General features: G+C 33.9%; 1 protein-coding gene across 1 annotated transcript in view; it reads left to right on the top strand.

Moving 5' to 3' along the window:
• The window catches only part of NAALADL2 (N-acetylated alpha-linked acidic dipeptidase like 2), a 1,358,868-nt gene that overhangs the window by 91,944 nt on the left and 1,247,342 nt on the right, over positions 1–19,582 (top strand). The window contains exon 4 of the mRNA XM_032340827.1: positions 7,164–7,226. The gene's annotated coding sequence lies outside the window, so the exon portion shown is untranslated. The remainder of the gene's footprint in view (positions 1–7,163; positions 7,227–19,582) is intronic.

The following is a 19,582-nucleotide window of genomic DNA, read 5'->3' as shown; positions in this document are numbered from 1 at the left end:
TCTCCAGTTAAAAGCTTTCATGAGGTTCTTTCTCTCTCACCTTCTACCTCTTTTGGCTTATACTTTCCTGCATTTACCTCCAGTTCTTGTTTCATCATCTTTCCCAGTAGTGACATTTTCTAGAGGGTAGAGCATACTGGCTGTGCCTTCCTTTGGACACTGAATCATGGCCTTGACCTCATTAGCATTTGGAGCCTAGATCACTTGCTTTCAAATCCTAGCTTTGCTGCTCAGTAGCCATGACTACTATGACTATAAAGCCATATGACTTTGGACAAGCTATAGAACTTCTCTTTGGTAGGTTTCTCTTTATTTTATAAGGAGAATAATAATGCTATCTGCATTATAGAGGATTGATTTGAGTATTAAATGATTTAATAAGTGTATAGTATTTGAAATACTGCCTGGGTTATAATAATTTATCAATATTTATTATTGTTATTGTTATTTGTGAAAAGTAGATCATGATCTTTTTTTATAACTTTTCTGTAGGAAAAAATAGTGAAGTAAGTCTTAGTAGACTGAGGTTTTTTTTTTTTTTTAAGATTTTACTTATTTATTTGACAGAGATCACAAGTAGGCAGAGAGGCAGGCAGAGAGAGAGGGGAAGCAGGCTCCCCGCAGAGCAGAGAGCCCAATGCGGGGCTTGATCCCAGAACCCTGAGATCATGACCTGAGCCAAAGGCAGAGGCTTTAACCCACTGGGCCACTCAGGTGCCCCTTAGTAGGCTGAGTTTGAGTTTTTAAATAGCTAGTGTGTATTAGTGTTATTTTATAACATTGACATTTTTATTAGCGGCTTATCCCTGGAATAATTGAGGACTATAGTATAATTACTAACATTTTCTGTTCAGAAGTTGAGTGTATTGTGATTGAAGGTGTATTGAAAGGAAGAAATTGTCATGATGCTTAAGGATACTTGTACTTGATTAATAATCATTTTGTTCTGTTCTACTTTCTGATGTAGCGAAATATCTGGATTTCTAGGAAAGGGGTAGAAAATTGGGGCACATGTGAGGAATACAAAAATGTCTTTTATTTTTATCTTTTTAAGTGTACTTAAGCTTTTAATTGTCAGAATTTGATGTGTGGACTTGTCAAAGTTATTTTGGTTGCCAAGTAAATTCAACAACAGGAAGAGTTTTATCTATTGGTGGCTTCTAAGGAATCTGTCCTACTGGTGGGAGGAATTTGTTTGGTTAATATAAAACAATAGCCAATGAAAGCACCCATTAGGTTTTTTTAAAAAAATTATATTTAAATATAAGTGTTTCTGATGCTTCCTAAATTTGGAAGTATAAGGGATTTCAGGGTGTATCTGTGAAAATTCTAACTGATCTCAGTTCTTTTCTTGCTTTCTATTTCATATGGAAAATGGGATCCATCGCTTCTTAAAATGATGAACTAACTAGGGATTGTCAAGCTATGTTCCGCAGCCCACATCTAGCCCTCCAGCTGTTCTCATAAAGTTTTGTTGGAACACACACAGCCATCCTCTTACATATTGTCTATGGCTGTTTCACAGTGGAGCAGCAAAGCTGAATAGTTGCAACAGAGAAGGCCGGCGAAGCCAAAAATATTTACTATCCGAACATTTGCAAAAAAAAGTTTGCTAATCTGTAAAGTAGGCAGATCTAAATACACCCATGAGAGTTTATTTCAACTTGAAGTTTCATACTTTGTCTGTGGGGAAGATGACCTGTCCTCACTAGACTTTACTAAGAGCATCAGCTGTGTTGACTGAAAGTGTCTATTGTTTCATTTGTTATTCTTTTCCTTTCATTTATATTTTAAACTCCTTTAGTATGTTCAGCATTGTAGGAATATCTTTATAGAAGATAAAATACTACAAACATAGGAAATAGGAAATGTGGCTATTAATATATTGAATGGGACAATTGATTCATCTCTCATATGATCATATTATTTTGTGAAACTTTTAACTGATTTGTTGAAGCAATTTACTGAGGTTAAGCACATTGACTTAGATAATTCTTGTGACTTGAAAAGAAGTAAATTTATGAAAAGAATAAAATTATGGGTATTAAGAAGCAATGAAACAAATAAACAAGCTATCATGAACGTCATCTAGTTAGTTCCCCATAGCATCATTAAAAATAAAGCTATTGATATTTGTGCTTATTTGGCCTTATGTTTGTATGCTGGGTTGCTTTGTTCTCAGAATTCATCACAATTTTCATCACATATTCTTTCACTTTTGCTCATTTAGTTCTAGCGTTTTTAGTCATAATTTCTGTGACTCTGCATAGTTTTTGGATTCTTTTAGTTCTGTCTTAGTTTGGAGACCAGATGTGAGATCAGAACTCAAACAGAGCTCTCATCAGTGCCCAAGTGATAGTGGGATTACCCTCTAACCCTGCAATCTTGTGAAGAGGCATTGTGCATCATCATTATAATCAGCAAATAAAACCCTTATGAAGGCCACTTCCCTAAAGTCTCCTTTCTCTTTTTAAATGTAAATTTGAATAAACACTGGGAGTGGAATTTACTAGAAGCAGAATCTGATGAGAGTTAGTCCTCTGTAAGGATTTCAGAACTTCTTCTAGTTCATTTGTAGGTAAGTATAGTTTATCTGCTCTGGGGAGATGGTGTTGATTATTTAAAAATCAGAGATAAAAGAAGAAACCCCAAAGCAAGGTGATTTATTTACTTTTTGGTAAACTTGATTCTGTTTTGTAACCTTTGAAACATGGATTTTATGAGAGATAGTATTAAAATTTATACTCCCTCTAGAGTGTGTTATTAATCATTATTGCTCTGCTGGGCCTCAGGATTACCTGTCTGCATTGTAATGCAGCTTTCCTTAATATTTACAATTGAAATACCAATGGTTCTTAAGACATCTCATATATTTCTATGAATGAAATGGGATTCACAAGAAGTAAGGGCTTGCCTCCAAAAATAAACTACAAAATATTAAATTCCTCTTACAACATTTGTAGAAACTTTTAAACCAATGCTAATTTTATACTGCTGAAATGAAATGTCTGATTCTAATGGTTGTCCTTTAGTGGTCCAAAAAGTAAATGAAATTATTATCTAAGGATAGTTACAATAGAAATAAAAACACTAAACAATATGTACTTGCTCTTCTTGGGCCTCTGCTAAGTAGTAAGTGATCTGGGGATGACCCCAAATCAAACTTGCCCATGAGATTTTTCAGTTCTGCCAAGTTCTTAACACTATTGAGAAGTTAGTCTTATTAAAATTTTCTGTAGGAAAGGACAGTTGGGTATAAAGATTGCCTAAATTTGGAAGTAGTAGGCAAAAATACCTTTTTTTTGGTGGAGCTTTCCCACTTGAATCAAATTTCGTCATTTATTGAGTTCTATTATGATTCAGACAGTAAAAGATAGCATTGTACTTAGGAGCTCATAGAATTGTGAGGGAGACAAAACTATACACTAAGATTTCTCAGACTGTACTGAGGGAAAAATGCCTTGAACACGTTTCACACTGTAATCTATTCTGGGGGAGGGAATGTTCTCAGAATTTCTCCCTTTTTTTTCCCCCAGTACTCTTTCCCTTTTTCACTGAACCCACTTAGTTTCACCATTTTTACACTTAATTGGTCCTGCACCAAACTATAACCCCCATTGACTTTTGCAAGAAATTCATCACATTATACATGCCATGGTAATTATAAATTTAAAATTAATTGAAGATTTGGTGGGTTATGTGGGAAGAGATCACATCATGGAGACTTCTGTCAGCTCCACTTCCTGTTTTCTGCTGTCTCATCATTTCTGACGGCTCCCCAAAGTTCAAATTCCTAATACGTTGTTTTCTTCTCTGTCTAGCAAAGACTATCAAGGAGAGTCTGGTTTCCCCCTTCCCCACAAGATTGCTGGTGATTTTTTTCATATTGTTGAATAAATAATACAGAAATTGCAGATGGGATGAAGAGAGGGAGAAGCAACACAAAGGAACTTAGAGATTTTGGAAGCATCCAGATTTAAAATGTCAAATTGAAGCATAGTGATTACAGTATATGTCACTTTAAACCTTCATAGTAGATTTTGGAACAAATCCCTTTTAATCTTGTTCCAACTGTGTGGTTGACAGTAAAGCATCATTCTAAAGTATCCCTAGTATTTTCTGGGTCAGGAAATTACTACTTTAGAAAAAGAGAGGACATTTTGAAACCAAAATTATGATCTGGACATTGAATAATAAGATGTACTACATTCAAAAAATACAAGCTAAAAAAAAAAAAAAAGAAAGCTACATATAGAATCCATTAAAAGCAAAAACAGTTATTAGGAAATCATGTGATTGTTGTGGTTAGATACTAAAAAACATTTTTTCTTCACTTTAAACACCATATGGTTGGCAACAATTAAAAAAAAGCAAACACATGCACGTATTTATACATATGTGCTGCAGAAAAATATATTTTAATTTTGTACATTGTTTGTGTATAAAAAACTAGAACAAATTAATACTTTTGAAAAAAGTGTTTGACAGGATCTGCTATTAAATTTCTTATATCAAAGCACTGGGTGTGGTGCAAAAACAATGAATTCTGTTACGCTGAAAAGAAATAAAAAATTTCTTATATCACATGTTACACAGTATTTCTTAGTAAAAATAAATGTTATAAAGCTATTTAAATAAAACTAAGAATTGTCTAGTTTGTAAGAAAAATTGGGATGTTCTTCACCAGTTGGTTTAGCTCATAAAATATTTCAAAATATAAGCAATGAAAGAAATTTTTTACCTAAATTTAGGCTTGGGATATGCCTCTTTTTGTTTGTTTAATACTGTTTGCGATGCTATGTAAGTTTACAGTGCTTTGATGCTACTTGAATTTATTTCATATAACAGGTCCAGAAGTGGGACAAGTTAATTCAGCAGCTGAATGACATTATCATAGGCTCTGTTTCTTTCTATCCTTCTGCTCTGCCATCCTCAAGATGTTGGCTTTGTCATCGGACTAACTTCCTTCGTTCCTACAAGATGACTACATCAGTTCTAAGCATCATATCCATATATAGCAGCAGGGAAAAAAACATTTTGTTAGGAGGATGGAAACTTTGCTAGGTCCCAGAACACCTTTCTTTTCGTCTTTGGCTCGATATGGATAATTTTATATATACCCGTAAATCAATCACTGGCAAAGCAATTAGCACCACTGTGATTCACTGAGCCTAAATCAAGATTGTGCTGAATCTGGGCATAAGCATCCTCTTCAGAGTTTCTTAGGAAAAAGACACCTAAGGTGAATCAAAGGCTTTGCTTAGCAAAAAAGAGGAAAAATGGGTAAAAAGCTAACAGAGTCTACTGGAGAAACAGTATCCAGCTCTAGGCCAGTGCATCTAAATCCTGGGTGCACATTAGAATCACCTAGGAAGCTTTTAAATATTTTTATTAATTGGTGTGGGTTACACATAGATACTAGCATTAAAAAAATGCCCCTGGTGATTTAAATGTATAGCTAAGTTTGGAAACCCGTGCTATAGGCAAACTGAAGATGGAGTAAGGAGACAGAAACTTTCATGAGTCTGTGTATACATTGATCTGCTCAAGCTGCTTTTCGGCTTTCTTGAAGATTATCTGAAAATTAAACATTGTCCAGCTGGGTAAAATTACCATTCCGAAATCTTAGACCACAGTTAATTTGCCAACCTTAAATGGGGCTCTCCGCCATATTCACTGGCCATATTCCAATAATGTATACAGTTTGGGTACTTAAAGTACCCAGATAGCTTTCCTAGCCAAGCTAATTTTATTTAGGAATGTCAGTCCCATTTTTGTGATGAGAGAACTGAGTTGCCAAGAGGCTATTAGTGGAAGAGATAGAACTAAAGTTCTTACAATAGTATCCTGATAGCCAGGGTTTCCTCCTATTTACTGTTGCTACTTATGTTCTTGTATTTGAGAAAGTTATCATTTGTATGATACAATTACATTATAATAGGTATACCACTTATTGACAACTTACTATGTGTGAGCCAGGAACTGTGCTAAGTGCTTTATCCCTTTCCCAAACATTTGTTAATCATAGCAATAATCACATGCAATAAATATTATTAACTACTTTAGGGATAACAAAATTGAAAATGAAAGCTTGTTACTTCTCCAGTGTCTCTTAATTAGTTCACTTCTCTGGAATCTAGAATTTGAATCCATGATGCCGTGGGTTGCATTGGCATATAAAATGCCAAAATGCATGTTCTTTTTATTTTGCTGTTCACAGAGATTTGATTTTGTACAGCTTCCCAGTTCAGTAAATACCTGTTAGTTGACTAGTAGGTAATAATAGATGCTGGGTAGCCCTGGATTGGATTGAATTTTCCCTGCACATTATAATTTGCATTTTTTTAGAAGTATTTTTCCAGTTGCTTTGTAGCTATGCTAAGTACTGTGCATATGATCAAAGAACAATTGAATGGATAAATGAAATGGAATCTTTAGACTGCTTAGTTTAGAGTTGCTCAAATTATAAGGACTAGTGAAACTACTTTGCTGATAATTTCCTTTCTCTTAAGAACTTAAAATACTCCCCTGGGGATAAAAATACATTATATGTTTATAAAAGTTTTTTTTTTTTTAAAAAGAACTTATATATTAAAATTGCAGGCTATTAAGATGTAGCTTAAATGGCACTCCCTAATATCTTCAAACAAATTTTGAGTTATTGGAGAGTGTACCTTGACTTGTTCAGTCATACTCCATAATGCTGTTTTTAATAAAAACAATACTCTTTTAATAAAAAGACATAATTGATCTGTATGGCTGACATTTATTTAGATGCTTCCTTTGCAATTTTTTTTTTCTAATTGAAAGATAAGAGGAGAATAAACTTGGCAGTAGCTATTAAGAACTGGGCTGGTTTAGTTTTTCATAGAGATAACATTTTCCAAATTACTGAATTATGATACTGAAAATGAAGGGCAAGCTCCTTGTTGGGGGAAAGTGTTAGAGTAGCCCTAATGCAGAATCTCATTAAAGCAACTGTCAGGATTTCTCTATTTTACCATCGCCTCCCCTGTTCTATAAGAAGCAACTGTCGTTTTGAGTGAGTGTCCTGCCAAAGAGGCATTTACAAATAAATGAAAAATGTCACAATTGATTTCACTCCTTCTAGAATACTGTGTGTCAGCTTTGTCACAGACTGTCTTTGTTATTCTCTGTTTTAGATCTCCCAGCTGGACATTGGAAATAACTTTTGATGGTTTAGGTCTTCACTCATTTGACCCCAGGTAAGCCCTCTATCGGTGACCTTTTACAAATATTAGTAAAACTGTTTGAACAGTTAGAGAATATAAAAACCTCTCCCCCTCTTTCTCTCTGTAACTGCTGTTTTTGTCAGAAAGTATTCAGATGTCAGTATCATTTACTTACTACACTTTTGAACACTGCAGAGAATTATTCCATGCATTACAAAGCACTGTAAAATTATGCAATTATATTTCACATTCTCTTCTTCAGTACAATGGTTTGTTGTTATCATGTTTATCTAATAATGCTAATAACCAGATTACTTTTAAAGAAGATATATGGTTATACATTTCCCATATTTTGAAATAGATGTCTAGATTTTTATATTCTCTTGGACACATATGTCCTTCATATGATTTTTATATAACATTATTGATATACATTCATTATTGCCATCACCATGAAACAGTCCACTGACACTACTGCCATCATGCTAACCTCACTGAGGTCTTATTCTGAGCCACATACTGTGCTAAGCAATTATACAAATTATCTTATATAAATGTATCAGTGGTACTTGAATCCTAAGTTAATATGGATTTGGAAAAAAAAAACAACTAATTAGAAATTGCTAGCAGCATTTTTTATTATGGATATTAAATTAAAGGAAAGTAAATCTTCATATAATTATACTTTAAGAGATTTTAATCAGTATAATTAGTTATAGATTGTGCCGTCATTTGAGATTATTTAGCTTTCTACTTGAAAGATCATGGAATGGACCAATTAGTAATATTCTGTTTCTCTTGGAAAACAGAAGTTGAAGTAATCATTCATTTAACAAATATTTATCGAACACCTATTATGTGCCCTTTACATTGAAGACATGATGGTGAAGAATATGTATGTAGTTCTCAAGACTTTAAGAGGTAGAGGCTGTCAAAAAATAGACAGGTACAATGTAGTGTGATGAATGAAAACAATAGGGAAAAGCATGAAGTACAGTAGGAGAAATGAAGTGAACATCTAAGCCTGACTAGGGCTGAATTTTCAGGGAGTGATGTGGCAGTAGAAGATGGAGGAGTTTTACATTTTAGTTGCAGGGCAGTTGTGATGTCTGAAGTATAGTGTTAAAGATAGGGAGCTATGTCTGAAGAATTATGAAAGAGGCAGATCATGAATGTCCTCATGACGCATACTTAGGAATTTAGATACAGTTGTGAATAGTGGCAGTTAGGCTAAAAAGACTTCATCTCATATTAGACCTTCTCTTCAAATCAGGCTGGTCAAGTTCTCACAGCACTGGCTTATTACTTATAATAAAGGAGGGCAGGCCATTCTTCCTCCTTCACACCTATATAAATAAGATATATTTCCTAGAATAGAAGGTCTGATGAATGAGAACCTGGGTTAATTCACCTTGTTTTCTCAGTATCTATTGTAGTGGTTTTCACATAGTAGGCTGTCAATATTTATGATGTAGGATAACAAAATTGAATGTAAAAGTCTGGAAAATGGACAGGTTGATCTACCAGAGGCTTCCAGCAAAGACTGAATACTTATGATCATATCCTCTTCTTTCCCTGATCACTTGTCATAAATGGCAGAATTCTTTTCCACATCTCCTCCTCATTTTTAGATTTAGAATAAGAGACTGCATCAAAATAAATCAATATAAAAAACAATTTTTACAATAAACAGCATGTCAACTTGTAAGTAAAAAATATGTCAATAAATTCTCTTTAAACTAAAAAAGGTTTGGAGGAAAGTAAGAATAAGTGAAGAGATTGATTTTTAGTAAAAGAAATAATATATCCAATTTTTATTTATTTATATTTTTAACTCTAGAAAATACATAGTCAAATACATTAAAAAAGCTTTCTTTTGGAATGAGAGAGATGAAATGGTAACTATAATTTTATGAATCATATATTGTAAGATAATGTATCAAGAAGATAAATTTTACTTCCTATGTAAGCAAAATAATTTAATGAGGGGACTTTAAAAATTATGGTGATTAGGGCACCTTGCTGGCCTGGTGGGAAGAGCATGCAACTCTTGATCTCAGGGTCGTGAGTTTGAGCTCCACATTGGGTATAGAGATTACTTATGTAAATAATTTTTAAAAATATGTCAATTAACAAATCACACAATTATTTTAATAGTATGAAGTTGGCCTAGGGGAGTCAAACCTCAAACAGTTGAAAATATGTGTGTAACTTTAAACTCTCCCAAAACTTAACTACGAATAACCTGCTATTGACTGAAAGCCTTACAGATAATGTAAAATCTATTACCACATATTTTCTATATGTATTATGTACTATATTCTTAGAATAAAGTAAACTATATGAAAGAAAGGGTTATTAAAATTATAAGGAAGAGAAAATATATTTACAGTACTGCATATAAGTGAGCCATTTCAAACATATGTTGTTCAAGGCTCAACTGTATATTATTGTATAGTATGGACATCTTGCATTCAGTTATAAAAGTAGATTCTTACCACTTTTAGACACTTTCCTTTGACCAGCATTTCTGGCATTATTCCTTTAAGTGTGCGGTCGTATGGTCATTTTTCTGCTAGATTGTCCTTGTGACCAGTGAAGCATTTCTGAGAATTTTTTTGTGTGTGACCACATCTAATTCTGGAAGGACTATGAACACTCACGCAAAGCTGCACAGATTAGGAGATCAGCTTTCATGTCTTTTGGTGTCCCAAGGATAAAGAAATACAAACTGGTAGTTTCAATAAACCCAATAATTTTGGCAGGACATTTAAATTATTTTTTTTTTCCAAAATGAAAAAAAAACTTTAAAAAATACAAAACCTTTTTATATAGGATATTTAAGGAATAAAGAAAATATAAACAAGGATACCAGGTTGCATTTACAAAGTGTCAACCTTAGTATAATCTGTTGTCCATGAGGTAATGGCAGTATTTTACAAAATGAAGAAGAGGCAGTTCTCAAAGAAATGCTGCCTAGTGTTATGGAATAGTGGGCATTCATCTGGCTTGCTATCAATCAAAATACACGTTAAAAATAGCCACATTAAAACAAATAAAATGAAGAGTAGAAATTGAAAGGAGAAAAGTAAATCAGTAGAAAAGAAACAGAAATGAGAGCAATAAAACTGGGAATGTTGTGAAGGGGATCAGGATATGCTGTCCCTAAATTTGCCTCTTTGGCATAAGAATTTGAGCTGAAGGTATTTGAGTTCCTGAAATCTCCTATCTGCCTAAAAGCAGAACCTTCTGAAAGAACTCAAAAGTCATTAAATCCCTTTCTACAAAGCAACTCTAAGCTTACCACACCCAAACAGATATTACCACAATACTATCATATCCTCCATTTATATTTCTCAAGGCCCTTTTATTTTTCCAAAAATGATTTGCTTTTCCATAGCAGACCTTTCTCCCTTTCCTTTTCCCTACGTGAGTTAAGTATATAGACCTCAAGTTCTAACCTCCCCTTTGAGTTACTCATCTCTGAGTGTTCCCTTGTGTATACCCAATGCACATGCTAAAGGACTTTTCTTGGTTTTCTTTTCTTGATCTCTCTTTTGTCAGACTAATTTACAGGGCCCTGGACCCCAACTTCAGACATGTAGAGGGCAAAAGACTTCCTGCCCTACAGTTGAAGCCTCGGGCTTCATAGCACACAGACACAAGTATTACGGATTCCACTTTAGGAGTGTTTAGCATAGGAATTTCTTCTCCATACCTCCTAGGTCAGCACTTGATCTAAGGTAACTTTTGTTACCTGATCTCAGTTTAGCAGTCCTGCCTCTGGTCTAAACCTGGTCCAAGTGAAATATACTAACAATGAGGAAGTTAATGGTGAACCACAAAGACATTCTAAATGTCCTCATAATGCCTCTAAAATGTGTTTTTGTTTTGTTTTGTTTTGTTTTTTAAGCAAAAGTGATCCTCTGTCTTTAACAGCTATAGGGTTCTAATATATAAAATAAAGATTGAGTTACAGTTCTACTTAGGATGGGTTTACATCCCAACAAACCCATCAATAAGTTGAAAATATCCTAAGTTCAAAAGGTATTTAATACACCTTACCTACTAAACATCGTAGCTGAGCTTAGCCTGCTTTAAATGTGCTCATAACATTTACATTAATCTATATTTGGGCGAAAGAATCTAACTAAAGTCTATTCTATAATAAAGTGTCGAATGTCTTATGTAATTCATTAAATACTGAAAGTAAAAAACAGAATGGCCATATGGGTGAAAAACGGTTGTAAGCATATGGATTGTTTACCTTCACAATTGCGTGTCTGACTAAAAGCTGTGGCTTGCTGTGCCTGCACAGAATCAGAAGGGAGTAGCATACAGCATATCATTAGCCTGGAAGAAAATTAGAAATCAAAATTTGAAGTATGGTTTCTATTGAAAGTGTATGGCTTGCTTTCACATACCATCTTAAAGTTGAAATATTTTAAGTTGAGACTTAGTAGTAGGTCAGGGATCATCTGTGCTTTCTTTAATGTAAAAAAGAGCCCAAAGATGTCAGCCCCCTATCCGTAATACCTTATTTTATATATAGAGAGATATGTATATATATCTATATCACTTTTAACAACAAATAAGAATTTCTGATAAGACAGAAATGATGATTTCCTTGGCTGTAAAATAAGAGATCAAACAAATCAGAAAAATTACCAACTCCTTATATATTCAGAATAGAGAATGAAATACAAAGTTCAAAAAATAGAATTTCTTCTACTAAGAGGGGAAAAAAAAGGCAGAAGATGTAGCCAGGCCTGCCAGGGGGATGGGTAAACAGCTACAGGCTGGACCTGTGACCAGAGGGGGACTTCTGGCAGGGCCAGGCTGGGGTAACAGCCCGAAGCCCAGGCGGCTGGGTTTCCGGGTCATTTCCTAAGCTCGCTCTGTCTGTTGGTTTCCCTCTTTCACTTCCACCTTCCAACTCCGACAGCACCTGTTCTATCCCATTACCTTGGCAGGCAGCCTTATGTACATTTTAACAATGTCTCTGTGCCAAATGTTGTCTTTAAGTTACCAAAGGCAGTTGTTAAAAAACCTTGCAGAGCAAGCAGGACAAAACAAAACAGTCTTCTGTGGAAGCTATTGATAGTCACACATCCCACTGGCAGGAAGACCTCTTGTGAATTTTACACACGATATTAAAAGCCGGCTGTTGACAAGGAAAACTTTAATTGTTTTTAATTGTCTCGACAAAGGGTTGTAAATCTCCTCCATGCCATTGCTGTTTATTGAACGGCTGTTCATGCTAACATGCCCAATTTGGCTTCTCTTTTTCATTAATATAGCTATGCAGATTTTCAGGAACTGAGACAAAAGCAGGGGTGTGTGTGTGTGTGTGTGTTTGTGTGTGTGTGTGTGTGTCTATTAAGACAAAGTCTTTTCCCAGCAATACAGCAAGACTCATGACAACTTGTTGCCTGGATACTAGGGATCTCACATGTGAGTTTTCTTAATAATAGGTGTTTTGATTTTTTTCTATGGAAAATTCAATAGAATTTTCTTCTTTTAAGTAATTGTGACCCATCTATGTGCCATTTGCCATATGGAGATAGAAGGGGAGAATTAAAATAAAACTTCTCTCAAAACAGGAATAATGTGGTTTTTTTCTGGGACACATATTTGTTCTACTGGAAGCAGGGTTTTGCACACAGTAGAACTGAAACTTTTCTCACATTGCTCTCTCTTCCTGTATCGCTATAATTCCAAACTCTTATTAGTTTTACTTAATTTTATTTAAATATTATTGAATATTTGTTCCTAAAATATTAAAATTCAGGTATCATAAATTTCAAAGAAAACTTTCAGAGGCTTCTTCTTCTCAGTATCATGTACACCATGTTCCACATTCCATTTGTTTTAAAATCCATTTAATTTTAACTCAGAATGAAGTAAATTAAAAATTATGAAGAGGATTTAGTGAAGAATTTTGTAATAGATTATTTTTGATTACCATATATCTGAATAATCTTTTGTTAAATTTTAACATACTGGTCTAATTTCTTCTAAATTAGAAAATTCGAATGTGTGCCAACATTGATTGATATATGCTAAAGCCGAGATTCAGGTCAAAAAGATGAAAGGCAATAATTAAGTAGCATGAAGGTTAATAGTTTAGGGACTTGACAACTGTAAAAGTAAAATATGTTTACTTGGTAAATTTAAAGTGGGTTAATCAATCAGCCATTTAGCATATCCTGATTATGTGGTATGTGTATAAAAATGCATGGGGTGCTATGAAATGTATTTTTAAGCATTCAAAAACTCCATTTATGATTTTAGGTATTATGGAATGTAGAGTTAAATATGTTTCCTGCTGCGGAACTGTCTACAATTGTAGGAAAACAAAATTGGCTCTGAAAAAAATAGGATACAATTAGGGAATAAGAGCATATTTAAATAAGTGCTAATTTGAGGTGAAAGCATGTTTATCAAAGTCCTTAGAGAAGGGTTAAATATGTGTGCTGTGGAATTTTCAGAGAAGGCATGTTAGAGCCAATATGGCTTGACTGGACTGTGACAGATGGGGAGAATTTGAGTAGATGAAAGAGGTAAATAGAAACCTTGCTGGGGTGACCAACAGTGTGAACTACAAAAATCCTTTGCAGGTAAGGTTAGGGAGAATGGCAATGCAAGAAGCAGATCTTAGTGACTGGAACAGAGGATTTGTCCTGGACAGTTACTGGATTTGAGGAGAAGTAGGTAGGGTGAAGGTCTTCACAGCTAGGCACCGTCCTTTAAATCTAAACAATGGACCCTGTCAAGTTCTTGGGCTGGGAGTGTCATTATGAAGACAGGTCTTCTGTGAAGGGAACCTAGGCTGGGATTAGAGGCAGAATGGTTGGCTAGGAGAGTTGTGGATATCTGTGTACAAGAAGAGTAGGCTGTGTGCGGGTATGTTGGGGGAGTGAATGAAGAAATACAGTGTAAGTAATTAAACTGTATTTTACTGATGCTTATTTCTTATTTACAAATATAGTACAATAATTAACACATTCCAGAGATAGTAATTAGCAATCAGGTTAAATTACTTTGATTACTTCTTTTGCATTTAATGAAAAACATTTTGAGAAAGCTATTTTCCAAGGTGTTTTATAGGCCCTCTCAATATAATGTCTGTTTTTTGCTTTTACTTCATTCTCTCCCTCTCCCTTTCTCTTTCTGTCCCTTATCTCTCTTTCTCTGTCATCTCTTTCCATGTTTTCCTTCTAAAAGAACAAAATTTTAGGGTGAATTCTATTAAATTTTTTTTTAATTAATCATTTTATATAAGTATTATCTAAACAGTTTTAAAATTATATAGGCTTGGGGCGCCTGGTTCGCTCCATGGGTTAAGCCTCTGCCTTCAGCTCAGGTCATGATCTCAGGGTCCTGGAATCAAGTCCTGCTTTGGGCTCTCTGCTCAGCAGGGAGCCTGCTTCCCCCTCTTTCTCTGCCTGCCTCTCTGCCTACTTGTGATCTCTCTCTCTCTATGTCAAATAAATAAATAAAATCTTTTAAAAAATTATATAGGCTTAAAATGAAAGAAAAATAGCTATCTTCTAGTACTTCTCTCCATTCCTACTTCTCTAAGAGATGAGTTTCTACTGTTAGGATTTTTTCTTCTCATAGTTCTGTGCTTATATAGTTAATCTATAAATTGTTATTATCCATTGACTTAATTTATAAATTGTTATTATCCATTGACTTCTTGTTTTGTTAGTTGAGACTGTATTTCTCTAAGATCACATCCCAGCCATCCAAATTATCCTCCATTTTAAATACAAAGTTACATCACAGTTGTTTGTTAAGTTATTGGTTTTTACATTTATAATTACTGAGTATCATTTATTTCTGAACCAGTACATGTATGAAGATTGTTTTTTGTTTTTTTCTCTCTCACTTTTTTTTTTCTATGTTTTCTTTGTCTCTGTTGGTATTTGTTCCCCAGTGTTCTATGACAGGTCTATTAAATGCCTATTGATACCATTTTAAAATGATTTTTTGTTGTTCTTATGAAAGTGTTCCCTTTAATGCCTTTATTATTGAAAGCAGAAGCCCAAGTGAAGAATTTGGTCCTTACCTTAGGAAATGAGAGTAGTGACAGAACCCAGAGGAAACTAGGAAAAGTGTTCTTCTGAAACACCAACAAAGTAAATTCCTCTTGAGCTTGATGGTGAGAAAGGTTGGGAGTGAAGAAGGGAATGAATTTAGGCAGAACTCATGAAATAATCTATTAGCTACACTAAACTGTTTTTGTTTTTGTCCTGGAAATACTCCTGTTGTGTTCCTTCATCCTCCTATATCGGTTTTCACTGTTGTTTCCGGGCCCTGTACACTGTAATCCTACAACTTTTCTCTCCTGCTTTTGATTTTAGGATCTTATGTTACCTTTATCTCATTCCTGCCTCCTGTAGCTTTCTCAGAAAGGGTGCTTGGGAAAGTTTTTTGACTGCTCACTTATCTGAAATATCTTTACTCTCTTTTCATGCTTGATTGGTAGTTTTGGTGAACATAGGCAGCTTCCTCTCAGAATTTTCAAGCCTATGTTACCTTGTAGTGTTTCGGTTGGGATGTCAGAGGCCATTCTGATGGTTGGAGCTGCTATTCATAGGAAATTTTATGATCCCTTTTTTGGGGACCTGTTTGCTTTTTAAACTTGTCTTTAAGTTTGGTAATTTTTTTGTTCTTTTTATTATTGTCTTTGTTATATTATTATTGTGATTTCCTTTCCTCTGATTTCTCTCTTTATTTCTGCAACTCCTACTGGAAAAAAAATGCTAGTTATCCTGGATTAATTTTCTGATATTTTTCCTTTTTCTTTTCTTGTTACTTTCCATTTCTTTTTGTTTCTGGTGGTTTTTAAAATTTGTCTTTAATTATAATTTTTATAACTTTTAAGAACTTTTTATTCTGTGATCATTCCTATTTTATGGTATGCAGTTCTTATTTTATGGTATACTATATTTTGTCAACATATTTTTTACTCTGCACAGTCTGTTTACTTTTTTTTTTTTTTTTGAGAAAGGCTTTTTTTTTTTTTTTAAAGATTTTATTTATTTGTCAGAGAGAGAGGGAGAGAGAGCGAGCATAGGCAGACAGAATGGCAGGCAGAGGCAGAGGGAAAAGTAGGTTCCCTGCCAAGCAAGGAGCCCAATGTGGGACTCGATCCCAGAAGGCTGGGATCATGACCCGAGCCGAAGGCAGCCGCCCAACCAACTGAGCCACCCAGGCGTCCTTTTGATTCCCCCTTTCTTCATTTTATTTTTATTTATTTATTTATTTGTTTTTTTGCCTTTTGTTTTACTCTCCTTTATGTTAGAAACATTCCTCACATATTTAATAATCTCTAAAGGACTATTTTAAGAACGAAATACTAAACGCTAATAGCTGTATGCTTCTTAGGTGGATTTTGTTTCCTGATGAGCTTCACTATAGAATGTGTAAAATGGTGACAAGCAATCTTTTTCATTTTTAGTACCCAATCTCTTTCTCTCTCTTCTCTCTGTCTCTCTCTCTCTCACACACACACACACAGGGTGTAACAACCCAGAAAAGTAGATATGATTCCCACTTTTAGAGTTGAAGAAACAGAATCAAATGGGATAAAAAACAGTTTTTCAAGATTACCTATTTCATTAGGCGCAATATTCTTTTTCTTCTTCAGGTTTATATGGCTCAAAATCTCACACTCTTTCTAAGATATCATTGCTTAATCTAATTTTTTTCTTTGCTGAGTTCTGATCCAGGGGGTATTATGGTAAAATTTGGTGAAGACAGTCACAACTTTTTAAACTGTGGATTACGAGTAATTTAACTTAAGTGTAAGTACATTTTGAAATGTTCTCTGAAGCTTTTCAGTTCATAGCAGTTAAACAAAATATTAGAATAGTAAATTATAAAGGAATTAGAAATGCTTCACAAGTTTGTATTGAAGTAACCACATTCTTGAAGCATAAAGCTAGAAGTGGAAAAGGAATTACCTTCATAAACTGCGGAGTCAAATAAAAAAATGTATTTCTTTGGTCTTTTGAGCAAGTAGTTTGGTAATACATATCAATAGAAGTTGATGCCTCTGACTTAGACCTCTAATTTTAGAATTTTTTTCTACAGGAGGAGAATAGAGGTATGGATAAAACTATAGATAAATCTTCAAAATTATGTCCATTATTAAATATGTAAACATAAAATTAAAAACAACCTAAATTCCTACAATGGGGGAACTTTTAAATAAGTTATGGGGAAGCCATATTTTGGAGTATTATTTAGATCTGAAACATGATGCTTTCAAAGGGTACTTAAAATACCATAAGGAAATGTCTGGTGTGTTAAGTGAAAAAGCGGAATGCCAAATTGTACTCAAAGTACGGTGCAGAATAGGTTAAAATTCATGTACATATGTATAGAAAAAAAGCCTGGAAGAAGATATACCAAAGTGCCCACAGTATTTGTCTCTAGATTCTAGAATTATAGGCAAATTACATTTTTTTCATTGGTGCTACTCTGTAATTTCCAGATTTCCTAAAATAACTGTGAACTATGTATTACTTTAGTAATAATAAAAGTGTATAGTCTTTAAAAACACTTAAAGGAAAGCGGAAAAACTTTCTGTGGTCTTTTTGCTGTTGAGAGTGAGTGAAGCTAAGGCTTCTTTGGTTCTCCCCTATGATCATATCATCATCTGGGGATAGTGCTAATGGGGAAAAACTGGGCTGTTTTCTGCACTAGATTGTCTTTAAGAATTTCTTAATTTAAGAGAAGGAGCTGACTTCTGTCCTTTTTATCTTTACTTGTTTTTCTTACCTATATTCTTCCGTTTTCTATACCTCAACAATTCATCATTGGATTATCATAAATAAGATTTAAGTCACCAATGTACATTTCCTAGTTATTATACAATTTTATTTACAGTGTAATTTAAATATGATTCATACACAAATTGGAACTGGTTTCTGAAATATTTGTAAAAAATCTATTAAAGGTTTCCTCGTGACAAATGTTATGTATGAGAAAAGTTCAAGGTGTATAACTGGGTGTTATGAATAAACAGTAAAGGGAAAATCATCCTGATTATCTGTAATTAATACTGGTCTAGCTTTTAGACTATTTTTTAGGTAAACAGTCATTTTATGTAATTTAATTACTAATTACAGTGATTTTAAACACCTGGGCTCCCTTTGCATAATCTATAAAAATCTTCAGGAAATAACAATTAATACATGCATGATGTTGAAATGAAATGAAAACGGTGGGATCTAGACATTGCTTGCACATTTATGAATCTCAGCTATACCAAATTCTTCTAGAATAGAAATGTTATAAGCAGCATTACCAGTTCTGTGGGCAATTTTAATGACAAACTTTTTTTGGTTGGTGATTTAAAAATGTATTTTTAAATTCAAAGCACACGTAATTTGGCTAAATAATTCTTTTAAGAGTAGGCAGTAGACACTGTGTTCTTGAATATTCAAAAAGTGAAATGTGTATTTTCTTTCTGTAATCACTGTGTAAACATTTATTAAGTATCTAAGGACTAGAGTCTTACTCATTTTACTAAAAATGGAATTATAAAACCTATTGGCTGATATTTTATAGAATATAATGAAATTTTGGCAGATTGCTGCTATTAAGCAGCAATGTAAAAATAGTGCTTAAGGACAGAGAGAAAGACCATCCTTAGCACAGCTTCCTTTATATAATCTGGTAAATTAAATGATACAATTTTCTATTTTTGACTCTATCAGCCCCCATAAGTTAAAGAATTTTATGTTGGGTCTGATTCATAATTAATTATGTTTGTTAGCTTATAATTTTGGAGGGGAGCTTTTGACTTTAATTTTTTAGGTTTCACTTAGATGATTTTGCACTTTTATTCACAGGAGTGAGGTGGACCAAGTAAGTGGCCTCAGTATTGTGAGGAATGACTTTCTTAATTCAACTCCTGATCTGCCTCAAAACTATCACCTACTTTGATTCCTTCCAAATCTCATATGTGATGCTATTTTCCCATTTGGTAATCTTCTCACAGTTGTGATGCTGCCTCATGTGTAGTTTGTTTACATTATCAAAGAAAGAAATTTTTCTAATGGTCTCATCCTGCATCAGATTTAAAAAAAAGGTTTAAATTAAAGCCACTGACTTGTTTTCTGTTGGCTGAAATACTTCATCCCCTTTGTTAAGTAGGTACTTTTTCTTTTACTTTTTTCTTTTTTACCATGTTAAAGGAAAAAAAAAGATAATTTCAATGAAATTTAGTTTATGTAAAGAAGACAATTAAAAACACTGGCAGTCTTTAGATCATTATCTGTGTTACCTAGGGTAAAGGCAGACATCTACCAAGTCTTTAATTGTGAGGTAGAAGTGTATAAAGTACGCTTGCAATGTTTCCAATTGAACAA

Source organism: Mustela erminea, chromosome 1 (genome assembly GCF_009829155.1).
Source record: "Mustela erminea isolate mMusErm1 chromosome 1, mMusErm1.Pri, whole genome shotgun sequence".
Lineage (NCBI taxonomy): Eukaryota > Metazoa > Chordata > Mammalia > Carnivora > Mustelidae > Mustela > Mustela erminea.
Note: the sequence above shows the minus strand (reverse complement) of the source record. Positions and strands in the feature narration are given on the sequence as shown.